The 20,497-nt window shown below is 40.9% G+C and overlaps 1 non-coding gene across 1 annotated transcript; it reads right to left on the bottom strand.

The window, feature by feature from the left end:
* Nucleotides 1–5,717: 5,717 nt before the first annotated feature.
* On the bottom strand, nt 5,718–5,789 carry trnaq-cug (transfer RNA glutamine (anticodon CUG)). The gene has a single exon. It is a non-coding gene; the product is annotated as a tRNA-Gln (tRNA).
* Between the last annotated feature and the right edge of the window lie 14,708 nt (nt 5,790–20,497).

The following is a 20,497-nucleotide window of genomic DNA, read 5'->3' as shown; positions in this document are numbered from 1 at the left end:
CCAAATCACAGACAAACAGTATCCCACATTTTTGATTTTTAGTTCACAAACACTTGTTGTAATGACTAACTACTCCTGACATTTTGGAGATGCTAGCTCTTTATACAGTAAAGTTACAAATAATATCAGGCTGATCCTGCCACAGTTTGTTCCCCCTGTCCAAACCACGTACAAACAGTATCCCACAGTTGTTTATGTTTTTAAACCCATTTATGAAAAATGTATTGATAGCGATGTTGAATATTATTACACAGGAAAAAAACAACTACACGTAAAATAATCACACCATGACGCCTCTGACTTTCTAAATGGAGCGACAGTAACTGCGTGTGTATATGTAAGCCTGTAAAAACTGAAGATAGTCAAATTAACAGTAACAGTATTTTGTCTCTATCTGCCATTGTAGAAATTCATTTCATGTAAACAATAACGTGGCGCACAGCGTGACGTGAAAAAAGGCACATACCTTTGACGTTGCGTGACGAACTCCGTATTACTCGTCCACAGGTAAACGGCATTTAAAATTACTGAAAAACTACGTTTTTGCCTTTACGTGTGGACGAAAGACCCAAACGCATAGAAACAGCAGCGTTTTCAAAAATACCCGTGTAGGTGTGGACGTAGTGTAAAAGAATTAGTAGTTTATTTCATTGCTACCTGTAATTTATTGCAGTTTACTTTTATTTGTTTAATTGTTTACTAAATCTTTGAGGTGTGAAATAAACCGCAATAGAGTTTGAATATAAAATATGGGTGTGTGTGGCTGGAGGATGTGTTTGTGCGGGGGGGCACGAAGATTTTTCTTGTAAAACAAAGTGGGGCCTAACAAAAAAAGTTTGGGAACCACTGAGTTAGTACATCAATGTCGTCTTTCTTATGTCCAGAGAATAAAACAAGAAAAATATTAGTCATCAGTATTAACAAACCCTAATAGGACTGGTTAGGTTATACCACAAGGTTGATACCAAACTCAGTGAAAAATAGAGCACATAGAGCACTTCACTAAAAAGGTGGTTCTTCTACCAAATATATGACACTGATACCATCCATCCATCTTCTTCCGCTTTATCCGGTGCCGGGTTGCGGGGGCAGCAGCCTAAGCAGAGAAGCCCAGACCTCCCTCTCCCCAGCCACCTCCTCTAGCTTGTCCAGGAAAACACCAAGGTGTTCCCAGGCCAGCTGAGACATATAATCTCCCCAGGGTGTCCTGGTCTGCCCCGGGCCTCCTCCCGGTGGGACATGCCCGGAACACCTCACCCAGGAGGCGCCCAGGAGGCATCCTTGTCAGATGCCCGAACCACCTCAGCTGGCTCCTTTCAATGTGGAAGAGCAGCGGCTCTACTCTGAGCCCCTCCCAGATGGCTGAACTTCTCACCCTATCTCTAAGGGAGAGGCCAGTCACCCTTCGGAGGAAGCTCATTTCCGCCGCTTGTATCCGCGATCTCATTCTTTCGGTCACTACACACAGCTCGTGGCCATAGGTGAGGGTTGGGACGTAGATCGACCGGTAAATTGAGAGCTTCGCTTTTACACTCAGCTCTCGCTTCACCACGACGGACCGGTGCAGCGTCCGCATCACTGCAGCCGCAGCACCAATCCGTCTGTCTATCTCCGGCTCCCTTCTCCCATCACTTGCAAACAAGACCCCGAGATACTTGAACTCCTCCACTTGGGGCAGGAACTGATACTTTTTAAAAATTAAGCTTTAGTAAGAAATTGATAAAGTAAACAGTAGTTCCTCGAAGGACAATCCTACTAACTATTTTTGTATAAAATAACATTGTTACATGACAATGCAATCTGAATTCTATTTCAGAAGAATGTACTCCGTTTGAATCTTTTATGTAGGACAAAAGCAGTGAAAGTTCATTTTAAAAATGAAACATTTTCTGTTGCCTACATTGTAGAGGGTGATTTTACCTCCACACCTAAACAGTAAAATGAGTACAGTCACGGGTTAAAGTGGGATTTAGCAGGTGGGGGAAGAACTATGTAGAGGCTCAGCACAGGGAAAAGAATCACAACTCAGTAATCACAATCATTTCTAATGTGAGATCCACTGGGTTCTTCAGGGTAGTGTTTAGTGTCTATTATGAAACAGCTGTGTGCAGGCAGGAAAAGGACCCAAAGTGCAGACTCCGGAGACAGACGTGAACTCAAAAAACAGCTTTAATGCTAAACTCAAAGTAACAAACCTCCAAAGTACAAACATTAATGTAGGCAGGAAAACAAACCACACAGCATGAGTGAGGGTAGATAAGAGTAGATCGCGACACGGACACAGAGAAACACAGGGCTTAAATACACAGAGGGAGCAATCAGGGAACGGGTAACAGGAGGGAAACACAGCTGGGGCAAAACAGGCCTAACGAAACAGGGGAAGCAAAACCAGATACAATAACATAAGACATGCACCTCCAAAGTAAAACAGGAAACATAACACAGACTGAACTTAAAGACACAGACTCACAGGCAGGCACTACAACAGAGGGAACAGAGACGTGGGACCAGGGCAGACACTGACTGGACCTGGGGATATAGCAGACAGGGGAGACAGCAACTAAGGATTACACAGAGACATAAACCATAAGACAGAACTCTAACAAAGAAACCAAAGACTAGAAATGATAAATAATATAATAAACTCAAAACCCTGGGTCAATGACCCAGGCATCCTAACAGTGTCTATGTGGATTTACACAATTCAACCAGATGTCACCAGTTTCACGAGCTGTCTTGGCCCTACACTGACACTACACTGTTTATACTGTCTTTATACAAAATTCAGTGAAGCATCATCATCATCTTAAAGGTAAATTCATCTCTGCTACACTTGATGCAAACTTACTCTGACCATGAGCACCACAACCACTCTGCACCAGTCCAACACAGTGCACATTTGAATAACACAAAGTTAGTATAGCTTGGTTTGGTTTGCAGGATGTTTGCTTTGTATGTCGTTACTTCCCACCTCTGATCAGTGACAAGTTAGTGCTGTGTTCACACTGATGGATTGTTGTTTCTGGTCTGAGCAGTTTGACCTGTGCCGTCTCATTCTTTATCCTTCATGGAATTAATCAGAAGTAATTTTAATTCTTGAAAGGTTTTAGGTCACCATACATTTTCTCTTTCCACATAAACTCAGTTTAAATGTCAGTATTGGTTGATTAGTAACTGCTATGTTGTTACTGCATTTAGAACAGTAATGCAGGATGGTGACCATTTTACACATATTATATTGCTGTGGAGTTGCACCTGACACTGACTGTAACTAAAAGTACAGCCAAACATTTTTAGTTCTCGGTAATGAAAATATTCCCATTTTTACTTACGTGATTTGTAAAAAAAGAAACTCATCAGAATTTTTGATTTTCACTCCATCCACTTGTATGTGTATCTGTGTACGTAAGACACAGCCATTAACAGGAATGTTACATGTGTGTTAAGGAGCTGGAGCACTTTTATGTCACCATGCATGTGTCTGTGGGCTGATGATTGATGATGAGCATAGTGATAAAAGTAGTAATCACCCTGCCAGGGAACTGAAGGCACAGTGGCTGCTGTTTTTAAAAAGTGGTACATTTTCGTGTGTGTGGGTTCGCAAACAGATGACATTTGTGTGTATGTCTCATCAACACCCCCTCGCCCAACTGTCTGTCCATCAAGATGTTCCGTGGCACAAGTTTGTGCATGTGTGTGTATGGCCTTTGGATGGGCGCTTGTCGCCTGCTACTACAGTGTAGTGAGTGCGTGCGCGGCTTGCGTAAATGAGCTACCAAGCATGTGTGACATCTTAAATTAGACAACGTTCCTGGCCGCAAAACCATTCAACCCTGCCAAACACAACGCGGACAGCACCATTCATGTGTGGCAGACTATGATGATGAGACACACACAGTCTCTGTCTCTTTCTCTCTCTCTCTCACACACACACGCACACAAGCGGACATGGTGACTCATACATCTTAATTAGAAGCTAAGCAGCATCGTGTTAGTATTAGCGAGGAGAGGCGAGCCTGTCACTGGAGGCAAATGAGAAGGGCCACGGTTATATGCACAGTCACATTAATGCATATGAAGTAAATGCATGGCCTAAAGTCCAATTAGTTTACTACCTGTGCAGTTGGCAGATTGTGTATGTGTGTGTCTATCTAGGACAACACACATATTGTACATAAATATCAGGTACACACACACTAGTATAAACTTTTGGAAAAAAATAAAATAGCAGTAGCAAAGAAGGGTAAAAGAAAAAGCTGGCTGCTGTTAGTGTATGTTTGTGTGTGAGCGTGGCCTCGACTTTGTAAAGCCAGCGCTCCTAACACGATCTGAAAACCCTACCAAGACCCTGTTGTTTGGCTTGATAGTGTCACCGGTCAGTGGCATTTGTCAGAGTTCAGGAAACACACAAATGCGTGTACATCCACGCTCACTCGCTCACACACACACACACACACACACAGACAGTGGCATTTGGCCAGAGTCGTGTTGTGGTTTCTGGGAGCAGTGGCGGTGATGGTAGGGGAGTTCACTGACGTTCCATGTTGCCACGGGGACGAACTGACCTTAAACAGCTCGTAGTGAGGGACATACGGGGGAGTTTCCAGTGACCGATCAGCTCACCTTAACATCAAACACACCACATAAACACACAAACGCACGCACACACATGTGCACACACACAATCATATACCACATTGTTGAGTGAGGTATAATACCCAACAGCCCCCTTTCCAGTTATCTATCACACCTCATTAAAGCTGTCTTCTGTTCTCATATCCTCTTTGCTTATTCGCCATCTGACTCCATTCAGATTTATTCAAACTTGACTCTGTCATAGTTTTTATTCCTCATTTTATCCTTCTACATTCCCCAACTCCTCCTTGTCTCTGCTTCAGGTTTGGTTTGGCCGTCTTGACATCCATCAGGTGTCCAGTTTACTGGTTTAGGCCTAGGTCTAGGTTCATTTTTACATCTACCCCTTTAATTAATTGACACACCCAAATTGATATCTCATAGTAAAAAAGAGTTATTATCTTCTGTTTATTGAAAACAGGCTTTTTTAGTATCCAGGTAAAACCTGACCCTATAGCTAAGTTATAGGGTTTTTTCCCAGTAACCTGTTGGGTGCTAAGGTGTTTAAAGCAGTGCCCAATAAAAAAGTGAAATACTTGTTGAACAATTTAATTGTTCAGTCGTGGGGAAAAAGTTCATCACATCATCAAACGGATAAAAATAGACTCTCAGTTCCAGGTTAGGCACTAATGAGTAGAAACGACTGGTGGAACTTGTGTTATTTGAACCTCTGACATCTGCAGTTGTGTTCTCTTTGCTTTCATGGTGTCATCCTGCTGATATCTAAAGGAGTCGCTAAGACATCCAGGAAAAAAAGTTCTGTGAGTACCTGTGAGTTTGGCAAAAGATTTAAAATGGTCATAAATTATTTATGATAATTCCATCTACTGTCAAGGAAATCATCTCTTTTTTTTTTTTTGTTTTTTGAAAAAATACTCAAAAGTTAATTCTTTTTTTTCTTTTTTTTTTTTTACCAGAGTTGAGTCTTTCTCACAACTTTCAGGATTCTGGTTGAGAGAAAATTTTTAATTGCAACTTTATTTTTTAACCCTTATAATCCCACACATGGGAAATGTTGTAGTTCTCTGCATTTAACCCGTTCACTTAAAGAAGCAGTGGGGAGCTACCCCTGTCCGAAATACAGGTTCCACCGAGATTTGAACTCGGATTGCTGGATTCAGAGTCCAGAGTGCTAACCATTACACCATGGAACCACCGCTTTCAGTCTTGGCATAGGGATACAATCGTGTATCGCTATTTTATTGACTATATTTGTATACCAAGCATCCAGGATAGCTCATATTTTTATTTGGCATTAAGTTTTAGAAAAAAACAAAACAAAAACGTGGACTTGAGAAAAAAGAAAGTCCATGGTCTTGCTCAGATTTGCTGTTATAGATCTATTGACTTTCATGGTGCTTATCCCCTCCCTATTTGTTTCCTGTCTTTCTTCTCTCTCCCCAACCAGTCGCAGCAGATGGCCCCGCCCCTCCCTGAGTCTGGTTCTGCTGGAGGTTTCTTCCTGTTAAAAGGGAGTTTTTCCTTCTCACTGTCGCCAAAGTGCTTGCTCATAGGGACTCATCTGATTGTTGGGTTTTTCTCTGTATGTATTATTGTAGGGTCTACCTTACAATATAAAGCACCTTGAGGGGACTGTTGTTGTGATTTGGCGCTGTATAAATAAGTGGAATTGAATTGAATTTTAAAGATTAAGATCCTCGATTGTCATTAAGAATATGAACTGACTGCACTTTGACTAGCACAACTCCACCTTTACATAATCCCAGCTATATATTGAGAACAAATATTCTTTAAAATAGATAATTCTGAAAATAGATAATTCTGGTGATTAATAACCTAATAAAGTAGGCATTTGGCAGAGTTGTCCTGAAGTGTAAGTTTATCAGTTTTTTATTCAGAGCTGTATAAAAGCTAACTAAAACTAAACTAAACTCCACAGATGTTATTTTTACCACATGATCCAAGACTGAAGCCTGACACTGTGCACAACTTGAAAGTAGACGGGGGAATGATAGACTGCTGAGCTGGAGTTCGATACCATCTAAAAAGTGCATGCAAAATGGCAAAGAGAGCTTTTCAGATTTTTGTCAGCAGCACTTCAACTTTATTTTTACGTGGACCTCCTACCTAGCATGAATGCACAGCCACTAGTTTTTCAAATGCAGTGTGGTTCAATCAGCTTTTACAGCCTGTGATTTGTCAATAGCTTTATGGTTGCTTTTTGTTTGTTTGTTTTATCATGGGTGACTTTATCTGGACCTTTTTCTATTAGAAGTACAGCCTGACACTTTTAGAGAAAAACAAAGGTTTCTTTTGAGACTGTCATTTTTTTTTCAACACTATTCATTTCTAACACCAAAATGTAGACCTTTTATTCAGGGGGCTCACATACAAAACATGCTTTGATTTATTTAGGTATATGATAGATCCGTTATTTTTCAGTTTGGTTTGTTTGGTGAACAACTTAACTTACTCTCTATGGCCTCAAACTGCTGGTTTTGGCAGAACGAATATGGTTGTAAAATAAGGTCTTATTGCATGCTCAATCCCAGAAATCGCAGAAAGCTTTGTCTGTTCATCTGGCCAAAGTTTTTTCAGTGGGAGAAAAGTTTCACCTATTTCAAACCTTTCTCCCACTGAAAACGTAATGTCCAGATGAACCGCATCAGCTTTCTGAGATTGTAGGAATAAGCTTTCTCTGAAGGTTGTCCAGATGCTGCCTTTAGGATGAGAAGCTCCTTAATGAAAGGTGGTCTGGGCATTTGGCCACGATGCCTCCGACATGCCTCTGAGGAAAGGTGTTTTGGACAAGTCTTACTAGAAGAAGACCCCAGGGCAGACCCAGAATATGCAGGAAGGATTATACTCTCAGCTTTTTTGGCAAATACCTGTGTTTCCCACCAAAGACAGCACTATATATTATATTAATAGACCACTTTGCTCTCACAGTACAGCCTTACTTTCAACTGTCAGGCCACTGTTTTGTGGAACCAGCTGCCAGTTTGGGTCATGTGACAGACACCCTATCTACTTTTAAGACTGGGCTTAACCTCTTAACAACCACCATGCCACTGGCAACCCATCTGTTAGAGTTTTTCCCCTAAAGTCCACCCCTTTCCTTTTCCCAGGTTGGAATACCCGTGTTTATAAGCTTTCAATTGAAAAACTGTCAAAAATAGCCAAATGTATGAGACTTTCTTTGAAATGTAGCATCTTCTGTTTAGCATGTGGCCATACAAAAACACAGCTCAAACCCTCCACCCTTGCTGGTGATCTGGTAAATGGAGAAGGGCTGGTGCTTTTGGATAAGGTTTAGAGTTAGGACTAGATCAGGTGACCCAAAACCATCCCTTATTTGTGTTGCTATATCAGCTGCCTGGATTATACGGACTGGACTTATATAGCACTTATCTACTGTCCTGGAGCACTCAAAGCACTTTATACAACATGCCTCATTCACCCATTCATACAAGCACTTTTTTCTATGCGTTTCTGTCTTTGTAATCCTGCCCTTGTACGTCACAGCAGATGGCTGCTCCTCTCTCATTCTGTGGGAGGTCTTTTCCTGTTTAAAGTGAGTTCTTCCTTCCCACAGCCACCACATGTTTTCTCATAGATGACTGGGGCTTGTAGGATCTTAGCTTACAATTTAAAGGTCTTTGAGACAACTGCTGTGGTGAATTGGTGCTAAATAAATGTATTATATTGTAATGTAATGAACTGAAATCACTTAGACAATAGTAGGCAACCCCTGCAGCCTGGACCTGGATAAGTGGATAAGTTGTCGAAGATGGATGGGTAAACAGTTTAACTTAGTTCTAGTAAAAATGTGGTGAGAGGCCATACACATGAGCACAGCAAAGGCCAGATGACTTTAAGCACAGGCTGCAGATGTATGCCAACAGACTGTATAAATCCTGTTGATATTTCTTGAAACACTGCTAATACACATTTACATAAATATTATATTCCTGTCTTCTTTCTCCTTTTTGCAACTTTTCTAACCGCAACCCTTTCTCTATCAACCATCCCTCCATCCCCCCGTTCCTTTACTCTCTCTCCTCTCCACCCTCACCTAGCTCTTCACTTGTTCCTCTCTGTTATTTTCCTCACCATTCTCCTATTGATTTATCTCCATCGCTCCTGCATTACCTTTCTCTCCTACTTCTGCCTCTTTTCAGCTCATTCCTCCATCGTCCATCTCTCCATCCCCGCCCCTGTCCACGGGCTGTTTGTTCACCCATGTTACCTCTCCACACCCATCTCTTTCCAATTTTCCTACATTCCCCCCCTTTTTTCCCCACACTGATGAGCTGAGATGCAGCTCTACTCATCAGATTGCCTGTCTCTCCTCCTTGCTTTCTTTAACACTTGTAGAAATGACCTGACACATCCAATCCCAGGTTATTACACAGATGTGCCAAATCTCTCTCTCTCTCAAACACACACACACACACACACACACACACTTAGTGAAAGAAAAAGCACATTCCCTGCGGCCGCTACACAGACACAAACTCACCCTATTACAGCAGTCCAAATGAAAATGAATTATGCATTCTGTCCTGCCACTTGTAACAAGTATATGATGCATCCCCCATTTCCACACAATTGGGCACACAAAAACACGTGCAAAATGGGAACGGACATGCTCATGTAAACACGCAAACACAAAATGTAGCGAAAACAAAAGCATGAATGTGTTATTGATGGAAATATCAGACAAGCGCTAGCTCGTTCTTCACCAACATGTTGCTTCGCACTGGGCTAATGAAACTCTTCACAGCCCTAATGCTGTGATTTCTACTTAAATGGACGCGCACATCACACAAGACCATCATTGTTTTCAGCCCTCGTGTTTACCGCAGTTTTGAATGATACGCCACCCACAACCAACCCCTCCTCCTGCCTTCCAAGTCCATACCAAGGTCGTCGGCCTCCCTCCCGGCTTTAGCATTCCCCTCATATCCCCCATAATCCTCACTGTTTAAGCCTGAGGTACAAATACATTCTATTCAACCTGCACCAAGGGGGCTGATAATACCCAGCAGAGTGTGTTTGTGTATACGTGTGCATGCTTAAGTGAGAAATGTGTGCCTATATACACCTCTGTGTGTGTATGCACACGGGTGTCTGTACAGGGCTTTGTGTTAAACACCCATAGGTGCTTAGTATTCTCTCCGCCACGCGTCCTTGCATCCCCACTCTTATTTTTTCCGTCTCTGTTCTCCTCTCTCAGATGAGACTCCCAATGGCTGATGGAGAGTGGAAAGAAAGAGGGTTGGGGGGGAAAGGGGGAAGATGGAGATGGAGGTATGAGCAACAAAATGCAGGTGGATAAAGTTTACACAGCGTGACTGATGTAACCTTGGCGCTATACCTTGCTTTCTTTATAACAGACAGTTAAAGCATTGCTAATGCTGAACAGGACATTATCCGCTGAGTGTCGATACACAGTAAACGTGTTAAACAGAGAGATGGAGTGCAAGGTACATCCACCTGCACTCAGTTTATCCACCTTTAATAAGACACAGCTGAATATAACCCCCTTTAATGCTCAGGTCTACCTAATATCACAGTATATTGAGACAAGTTATATAATCCATACTTGTGTCACACATACACACGCCTTTAGCCTGCGGCGTGCTTAGTAATCACAGGTGATTAGCTATATCCCAACAGAGAGAAAATGGAAGCTTGTAGCAGCACGAACAGCAGTTTACTCCAAACAAAATCTAATTTGGCGTCTTCTCAGGCTGCTGCCGAAATGTGTCCACGCCAGATGGTGAGGCTTGCATGTCGTGGTGGGAGCAGACATGCCTTACAACGTCCTCAAAGCAAAAAGTACAGACAGGAGTTTTAGGAAAACTAGTAAAACAAAATGTTCAGACCAAATTCCTTCATGTAACTTTGTAGGCAGCTGTACTTGAAACTATTGCAGCAATTGGTCAAGAAGATTGTGCAACAGATGTGATAACCAGAAGTGGTAGAGACTGAAATAATTAGTGGAGGGAAAAACGGCTAGAGGTCTGGACTCAGTGGAACTCGTTGGGAAACAGTTTGCAATGCATATGTTTCCCGACGAAACATATGCATTGCATTCATGTGCAGTACCTTTATAAAGGAATGCTGCAAAAGTTCTGATCACAGGCCAAAAATAAAAAAGCCTTTTGTCTTTTGGAAGTCAAAGCAGTGATTCGTCAACTTGATTTTCACTTTTGAGAACTACACAAAGTTGTAGGGAGGCAAAGTTGACCTCCCTACAACAAACATGTTCTCCTGGCACAAACTGCCTGGCCATAGATGGAGACTCGTGTGTTTGACAAACTTCAAGAATATTTGTATTTTCTTGTTTTTATGACAGGTGGTCTAATGAATTTGTTAAGCACATTTTCTTGGTGCTTTCTTTAAAAGCATTTTCTCTCTATTTTCTTTTGTATTTTTTGGTAGTTTCCTCATGTTCCAAATTATCCTAAATTGACCAGACACCTGCGTATGACCGATTATTTTCAGCATTGGTGTCTTAATGTTCTTTACTGTTGTTGACTTGTGTTGAAACTATATATTGTTTCTCAAAGAATGGACCAGTGCTACTTAAATAAAGGGTAAGCGCCTATACAATTGAGGTGGGGGGGGGGAGGGGAGAACTGCATTTCCATAATCTAGTGGAGGTATTAGTAGCAGTAAAACTATTAGAAAGAAAATTCTCACTGGGTTTTTCCACAGTAGGGACGCTGGTTGCCCCAAGCTATGTTGTGAATAGCTGCTAGCACTTGAGCCACACTGACACATTTTAAGTGTTTTTCCACTACAATGCAAGATATCGTTGATTAAGTAACAGAGGTGTGCTGTATCTGTTTGTGCTATTGCATTACACAGGTCTAATTTGATTATTCTAATATAGATTTCACCTGGGTGAATAAGCATACACTAAATTCATTACATTTCCTTTAAGGTTCTCACAATAATAACATCCCAAAGAAAGACGTGGCAAGTAAATATCTAAAGCAATGGTTAGCAATGAATCTCTACAGTTGGGCTGATTAAACTGACTCACCATTGTTACTGGTGGTACGGATCATTTGCTCATACCAGGTACTTTTTAGCTAACAAAGACATTTACAATCATAATCTGACAACATGTGATAAACATAACGTGCAGTGTGCTTACTTTTAGATTATTATTTTTTTCATTGAACAGCTTGTGGTAACTACAGGTCAGCTATACTCTCAGAAACAGATACTGCAAATGTTCTATCCCTGTAACTAAAATATAAACAAGTTGATCAGCAAAGGCTAATTTTGGATCTCAGGATAACTGTATATCTTTCTCAAGGGTCAAAAATATATATATTTGCATTGTCTGGTCTAAATTTTAAGGAGCAATATCAGGAGACAATTTGTTTACTAGCTATATACATATTATCTAAAATATTATTATTATTATTCAATTTTAAGGTTTTATCTTTATTTTCCTTGTTTCTGCTGAGTTGCTCTGGTTTCCTCCCACATGCATGGTGACTGTAGGTGTGGGGATAGATATAACTTTGAGCTGTCAATAACAAAAACGTACTTTAAAAGTACTTTACAGAAGTTAGTCCAAAGCATGCATAATACTAAACCAATACAGAATCGGTGCTTGACATCATAACCATCTAACACTGTATTCAATAACTAGCTTAATGAAAAATGAACATCCTATTAGTTTACTATGAATCTTTTACAAAAATAAATCATAATTTGAATCACAACATGCTTTTGTGTTTATTTGCTGGTATGCCAGTGTAAACATAATGTAAATTATGTTGGCTTTGCATCAGCTCTAACTTAGCACAGCTCTGATACAGTAGATTAAAGCTGATGTCTGCTAGTACCAAAAGAAGCAAAACTTGAGGCCACAAGTGTCCTTTCCACTTTACGCTGGCCAGTTGAGGTTGTTGGATTCAACACTTATCACAAGCGCTGCACAGGCACATTGGCATAGTTATAGGTTATATTATAGCATTAGCTGATAACTTAGCACTATGTTCTCTCGTCCAAATATGGATGAGCTAATGCTAGAAAGCTTGCTAACTAAGCTTGCTAGCAAATCCAGATATAACTTCTGGCTCCAAACAAAACCAACATGGTACCAGTCAAATTGCCAAAACCAATGAGTGGCATCACAATGGCTATGTAAAATATATATGTATGCATTATATGTAAAAATTCTGTTTAGTCTCATTGCTGACATAGTGAAAGGAAGCTGGTAGTTTCAACAGACAGAATGACAGGATTGGAACGATATTTAGCAGCATTCAAACACTTGAGCCCTGTGCAAAGATATCACCCAGCACAGAAGATATTGTGACATCAAATTGGCTTAGAGAAGTAATCTTCCTCACTGAGCTGTCAGTCAGTTTTCATTATGAAGCTCAAACAGTGCACATATTCAATTTGACAGTTTTTGTGTGAAATTTTGAGTGTGCCAAATTACATTTCATTAGACGCACAAATTACAGGCATGAGAAAAAAAGCCCTGTGCCCAGGTTTCTGCAATCATGGAGGATACTTGACCTTAAGAACTGTTTAAGTGGATAGAAATATGAATAAAACATGAGAAATGGCCATCACATACAAAGAATCAAAAATAATTATATGGTTGCATAGGTGTTTTGCAATTACATCGCTTGCTGAGAAGAAATGAAGTACCGCTAATGCCAAGTGACAGCTGCAATTTCCAAGTGGGAAAACATTCCTATGGTATAATTTTTGCAGACTTAATTTTGAGGGGATTGGAAGAGAGGGCAAAAAGTAATAAAAGAAAATAAAGGCAGTTTCAATAATAGGTAGGAACATCTAGTTAAATTTTAAGTCTATGTGCAAATTTAGAATTTAGAAAAAGAGATTTTAGATCTAATTAATCTGTAACTGACAGATGAAAAAGACTCTGGAGATCAGCTAAAACTCGAAAGTCTGTTCTTAAAACACAAATATCTGTGCATTATAACAGCAGTATGCATAAAATACAGTTATAGTTTGTTATAACAAGGTCAACACCAGAGCGGATTATTACACCATTACTTCACCACACTGCACGAACCGTAAACTGCTTCTTGGACCACTGGATGTAAATCATGTCTTGCAGAGACACTCAATACAAACATAATTCCAAGGCAGACTGCTCACACAGAAAGAATTCTTGTGCAAGAACCACAAATATCGGTGGCATTTGTTCATGATAGTTTAAAGAACTCGTTTTTTATATTTTGCTTTGTCAGAGCCCAACATCAATTACAGTCTGCTCTTTTTGTCTTACAAGTTGGAAATCGTTAAAAGAGTTAAAAGCATTTGAAATGATTGTTTATTTTCAATAACTTTGCTTTGCAAGACCAACAAGTTATTATTTGTTTTCTTTGTTAACATTCACCTGGTACCTTTGAACTGGTGTGAAGCTGTAAATCAAATCCTGGTATTGACTATATACACTATACTGACAAAAGTATTCACCCATCTACCTTCACACATACATGAACTTGAGTAACATCCCATTCTTAATCCATAGGATTTAATATGATCTCAGCCCACCCTTTGGAGCTATAACAGCTTCAACTCTGAGGAGGCTCCACAAGGTTTGGAAGTGTGTTTATTGGAATTTTCATTCTTCCAGAAGAGTATCTGTGAGGTCAGACAGTGATGTTGGATGAGAAGGCGTGGGTTGTAGTCTTCGCTGTAATTCATCCCAAGGCTGCTTTGTCAAGTTGATGTCAGGACTCTGTGCAGGCCAGTCAAGTTCTTCCACACTAAACTCGCTCGTCCATGTTTGCAACATGAAATTGTCCAAAATGTCTTAGTATGCTGGAGCATTAAGAGTTCTTTTCATTTGAACTAAGAGGCCAAGACCAACTTCTGAAAACAACCACACACCATAATCCCTACATCCACCAAACTTTAAACTTGGCACAGTGCGTTCAGAAAAGTACCGTTCTCCTGGCAACTGCCAAACCCAGACTTGTCTGTCAGATTGCCAGACAGAGAAGCCTGATCTGTCACTTCATAGTGGAAGTGTGTGAAATTTTACGTGGTCTACCACTTTGTGGCAGAGTTGCTGTCATGCCCAGTTACTTCAACTTTGTAATAATGCCACTAACAGTGGAATCTTTGTGGAATATTTAGTAGTGAGGAAATGTAACAACAGTTGCACGGGTGGCATCCTATCGCAGTACCACGCTGGAATTCACTGAGCTCCTGAGAGCGACCAGTTCTTTCACACATGTTTGTAGAAGAAGTCTGCATGACTAGCTGCTTGATTTTATAGATCTGTGGGCATGGATGTGATTAGAACACCAGAATTCAATGACTTTGATGAGTGAATACTTTTGGCAATATAGTGTATCCAGCCAATTCCAGGCTGACTGTCGTATTATTTATGGTGGCGAAACTAAAAGAAACATTCTCATGGTGTGAGTACATATGCAGACTAAAGCTTCACACAGGCCTAGAGACAAGTCAGACTCCATGTTGCAAACACATGTATATTCACCAAACAGTTGCAAGTGATTGCTGGCAGTCGCTGGGGAATCTATAAACCCCCATTCATACAACATAAGCTATAAATGCACATTTTTTCAGATAGGTCACTGACTGGGCTCTAGGCCTTGGTGACTGAGGCATAAGTAATTTTAATCTGCAGTGTCATGGTGTCAAAATTAGAATATGATGTGAGTCTGAGTATATCAGTAAAATGCTGACAATAAACAAGCTACTTATAAGTCCATATCTATGCAGAGAAATGTTCATACAGTATGTGGTTGAGTTCATCTTGTGCACGTCATCAAAGAAATTTGCTCCTGTTTTAATGTTTACAACATAAAACACAGTTGCATTACTTTTGTTACAGTGTTGTGGAAGCCAAATTAATTATTAATGACCCAAGCTACAGATGTGGAAGCACATTTATACTAATATGCAGTGCTAACAACTGGCTATAAGAACTCTGAAGTCACTCCCCTGTGGATTAGGATAATAAAGTCTCCAATCTCTCAACATGCTCATACAAAGGACAGCTCTCCACACAGCAAGTAAGCTTTGACTAAACTAAAGTTAATGGAAGTTATTTGCCATTGCCTGGTCCCACATATCAGCATTTACTAATCCTACTGTAAATGCAAAAATTACATTTACAGTATCTGCAGCACATAGCACAGAGTTTATCTGGGGAACTGAGGGAGCTAATTTCTTGGAGTACAAAAAAGGAGAATGTAATCAATGTCTACTTTGTTAATATCTGTGCAAAATATGTAATTCGACCTCTTTTAATTGTATTGTCAAATGAAAGTAATTTTGACAGTCCATCCCTACCATCTGGACCTGTTTTAGGTTGCCTGTGGCTCAGGAGTTAGAGCAGGTCATCCAGGTAATCAGAAAGTTGGTGGTTTAAACTTGGCTGTCCTTGAGTAGAAAAGCACTATATAAGAAAAACTACATTTACCATTTAGGTGGTGGGCCATCTGCAATGACTGTATGTAAAAGATGGATTTAGGCACTGGCACCTCAACTTTGGCTCTGTTGTTCTTGTGGAGGCAGAAGTAACTGCATTTAGATGAAAGGAGGCTGAGATATCAGCAGAGGTTAGATAGAGGGCATTTCAGAGCTGATTTCATTTTTCAACGCTCCATGTGGTCACTGGCCATCTGCAGTGGTTGTTAGCTATAGGTTTCACTGTGGAAGATGCAAACTGGTGAGGGTATTTGATGTCTTATGCTGTCATTCTTCCCCACCACCCGACAATGCAACATTAAAACATTTTTAAAGGATTTTATGTGGCATAAAACTCGCCTGTCTATGAGTGCATACAAACTAAGGTTCAATATAGTAAACCGACAGTTCACTGATAACTTGTTGTGCACTTATCAGTTATGTACTGCAAAAATATGGGGACCACGGGTCTAGCAGCACCTCTGAGGTAAGGTGGCCAAAGTCAGGAGGAGCATTAAAGGCATTTGCTTATATCTGTCGCAGTAATGGCTTAGGATGAACCACATAACTGCAGTATTTACCACTATATCAGATCTGAATGTCAGTGTGGTGTGCGTGTCATCATGGTTACAGCCTCTATGGAGCATGTTATGAGCCACGTAAGTGGTTGGACGGAGCTGCGCTCGCAGCTGATTGATGCTGGCCGGACCGGCTCTAATGCTGTCTGGCTTGCAGCATACAGAATGTGACACTGGTTTGGTTTGGAGAATATTGATCTCGAATGGTTCTTGCCGAGCGTAGATATGGGGGCCTGTATTGATGTTCACTATGGCTCTCATTTCAGGCTCATCTCACCCTGCCTCTGTGTTTGTGTGAGGGCGTGTGCGTATGTATGTATGTATGTGTGTGTGTGTGTGGGGCAGCAGCAGTGCCGGAGGCTACTCAAGTGTGAAATCGCGTGACGTTTTCTCCATTGCGCTTCATTTAGCCACACATCGCCCATCTCTCATTCCTGACAAGTTTCTTAACTGCTCCAAAATGTGAGCGCCTCAGGGCGGGGAGGCCGTGTAGCCCCGTCAGTGTACAATGAAGTGTGTGTGTGTGAGAGAGAAAGTGGGTGTGTGTTTGTGGGGGCTGAAGCGAGAGTCTAATAAAGCTAGCAGCTGCCATGGAAACCAGGGCAGAGGCTAACTCATCCTCTGTGTCTAGGGACCCATCAGGGCCTCGGCCATGGTGCAAACACATGCATGCACACAGAGATACACATATAGACACAGACACACAATCAGGTACCAAAAGCATGGTAAATGACTCTTACTGGGAGGCCTCTCATACACGCTCTCATATAAACAGCAGACGAAGAGCCGTGAAATAAGCTATGGCACCGCAAGAAATGGGAAAGCAAGCTGCCTGTTCAAGAGCCCCTGTGACTCTACTTCGTCTGTCTCACACAGACACACACACACACACACACACTGGTACAGAATGACATGAGAGTCAGGATGGCTTAAGATGCTCAATATCCAGCTGTAATCCTCTCCCCTTTCTTATCAAAAGTGTGTGTGTGTGTGTGTGTGTGTGTGTGTGTGTGTGTGTGTGTGTGTGTGTGTGTGTGTGTGTGTGTGTGTGTGTGTGTGTGTGTGAAATAGGTAGATACGAATGACAGCAAACTCAGGTTTTGACGACATGACAGCAGCATTCTCCATGTGGCAGGTTTATTGCATTTTTAATCTCTGCTTACATAAACCCTCAACATCCGACACACGGACACGCGCACGCACACACACACACACACATGCACACACACACACACACACACACACATATATATATATATACATATATGCATAGTGCACACACACAGACATTAGGCACACACTTCATCATCTCTCCCTTCACTGTCGCTCACACAATGAAAAGGGCAGCGGAAGCCAATCAAAATGATCTCTAATAAGAATATTACCCATCATGCTATTTGTGTGTGTGTGTGTGTGTGTGTGTGTGGGTGGATGGCTTGCCAGGCTTCATCTGACATTTATAAAATGAATTGCAGTTCACATGCTGAGGAAATGGCGCACGTCTACGCGTTATGCGATGCAGGTTCTCCCCCGGGCTCGTGCTTGACAAATCTCATATCCTCGCCGTGGACTGAAATCCCAGCACAGAATTAGGCAATTGCAATTGAAAGTGTGATTGAAAGGTGGATGTTGGTGGAGGCGACTCCGAGTGCCACTCTGGGTGTCACTGAGGTGTCACGAGATGAGGAAAGATGACAGCAGTTAAGGCAGGCGACTGACTTGTTTCCTTAGCTGGGCTGCAGATTCTGTTAGGTCAGACGAGTTCAGACTCAAACGACCCCGGTGGGGAATATCAGCTCGACGTGTCAGGAGAGGACGCAGAGAAGATAACTGTAAGACAAATAGTGAGCAGAGAAAATGATTATAAAGAAGAAAAAAAGCTTGCCTTGCTTCTTGTGTCATGTTTCAGTAAACAGGCGATAAACTTATTAAAAGTGCTTTTCAAAGGCCTTCCACTATGATCTGCCAAAAAACTAAAAGCTTCAGAAATGTATTACATGAAAAACTGAGGCATATTTGTGAAGCTCCTACTAACTGCTATAATCTCAGGGGGGTTTGATAAAGCCTACGTTATAAATGACTAACTGAAAATGGCATCCCATAGTCTTGAACCCAGCGCGAGAACAAAGTAAACCACCCACCACGCCTTATTAAGAAAAGAAGAAAGAGAAGCTTCCAGGGCAGCATTTCACAGAGAGTGAGTCCAAGTTTAAAAACACTGGGCACATATTGTTCTTTGATCACAGAATATGATGCAGTGTTGATCAGCCTCTGTGGAGACAAATATGAGATGATTTTCTACAGCAACGCTTTAGGATATTAAATAAGGCAGGTATTCATACCACACTTTTCTCCCATCCCAACAGAGAGAGCATCAGTGGACGATTCCTATAAAAGACAGAGGGTGAAAATAATTACATAATATAATGGCGTAAAACCAGATTCATGCTCCAAAGAGGATGAACTCGATGTCTGTCTCTACTGTCACCCATGGCACTCTTCACACTGTGCAGGGTTTTAGCTTCAGTCTTTAGAGCTGCTAAATTATGGTCTGTATTCTGTTCAGTGGGAACAGAGCACAGTGCACTGCTCCAACAATGGTAGTAGTAATTAGCATTTTCATGTAAAATGGTTGAAGGCATACTGGGAATACTTTTATAATCATTAAATGTTAACACTTTCACACTCTAACACCTGTAACAATAAATGTTAGAAGAGAATGTGCCATTCAGAAGGTTAGCTTGTTGGACACGATTCTATTATGTTTAAAGGCAGTTATTGTAGCTCTCACGCTGAAAAGAAAGATGGATGTATTTTATTCTATTAAAACTTTTCTGATTATTTCTTTAAAAATTGAGAGTTACAGATTTGCACTGGTTACTTGTCCAAACAGTTTGTTTGTATATATTTCTGCTAATGTACATTTCTGTAGAAATAATTGCATTCAGTTTTATTTGCAGCAAGAGCCTTCTTTACTGTACTACTACTTTACTTCTTATAATTATAGAAAATTATTGTATGGTCTCTACCTTATAGTAAATAATTATTGTAAATATTGAAAAAAAAAAAGTAAGGCAAAAGTTGTATTACACTCCTTAGATAGACATGCCTCAGAACAGTTGCCTGACTCTACTATGGACTGCATCTGAAAGATGAATGGCTTACAAAGACTCCATATTCTGCTTTAAGTAACTAAGAGCAGTTTTAAATGGGTTTAAATGGGTTCTGAAAACAAACAGCTGAATGGGATTAGAAATGGACTTGACACTAATCTTCAGTAAATATCTAATCACCTGTCTGGTGCTCTGCCTTGGTCAGTTTCAGTGGATGTTGTTGAGTCCATATTTAGGCAAAAGTAATCAAGTAAATAAGTCGGGTGAAAGGAATGGATGAGAGGTTCCAATGTTGAGCGTTTCCTTTCCGAGTGCAGGTGTACAAATGCAAAGTGCATTTCAACTATTGCAAAGAAATCACTTCAGAATCATTCATGCAGTATTTTTGTAACTACTGGAGGCTCTTATTGGCTGAGGGGTCGCAAGACAAAGGAAGCTTTGAACCAGTAATTCACAGTACACACGATTTAAAAACCAGTCCATATACTATTTATATGTCTACATATGCATTTCCCTGTGATTTTTCAGTTAGTCTTGTATATGATTAGGTGTACGTATGATGGGGTCAGGAATGTTTTGATGTTTTTTGATGTTTGGTCTTTGGGTTTCTGTTAATACTGGATACTGTCACTCACCAAGCGCATCTCATATTCATTCTAAACACAGCCACTGCTCCCACAAACAAATTAAATCCCTTCCTATATGCCACGGTGCTTTTTCCTCTTGGGTAAAGAGAGTGTGGCACTAGAACTA

Source organism: Pelmatolapia mariae, linkage group LG5, assembly GCF_036321145.2.
Source record: "Pelmatolapia mariae isolate MD_Pm_ZW linkage group LG5, Pm_UMD_F_2, whole genome shotgun sequence".
Lineage (NCBI taxonomy): Eukaryota > Metazoa > Chordata > Actinopteri > Cichliformes > Cichlidae > Pelmatolapia > Pelmatolapia mariae.
Note: the sequence above shows the minus strand (reverse complement) of the source record. Positions and strands in the feature narration are given on the sequence as shown.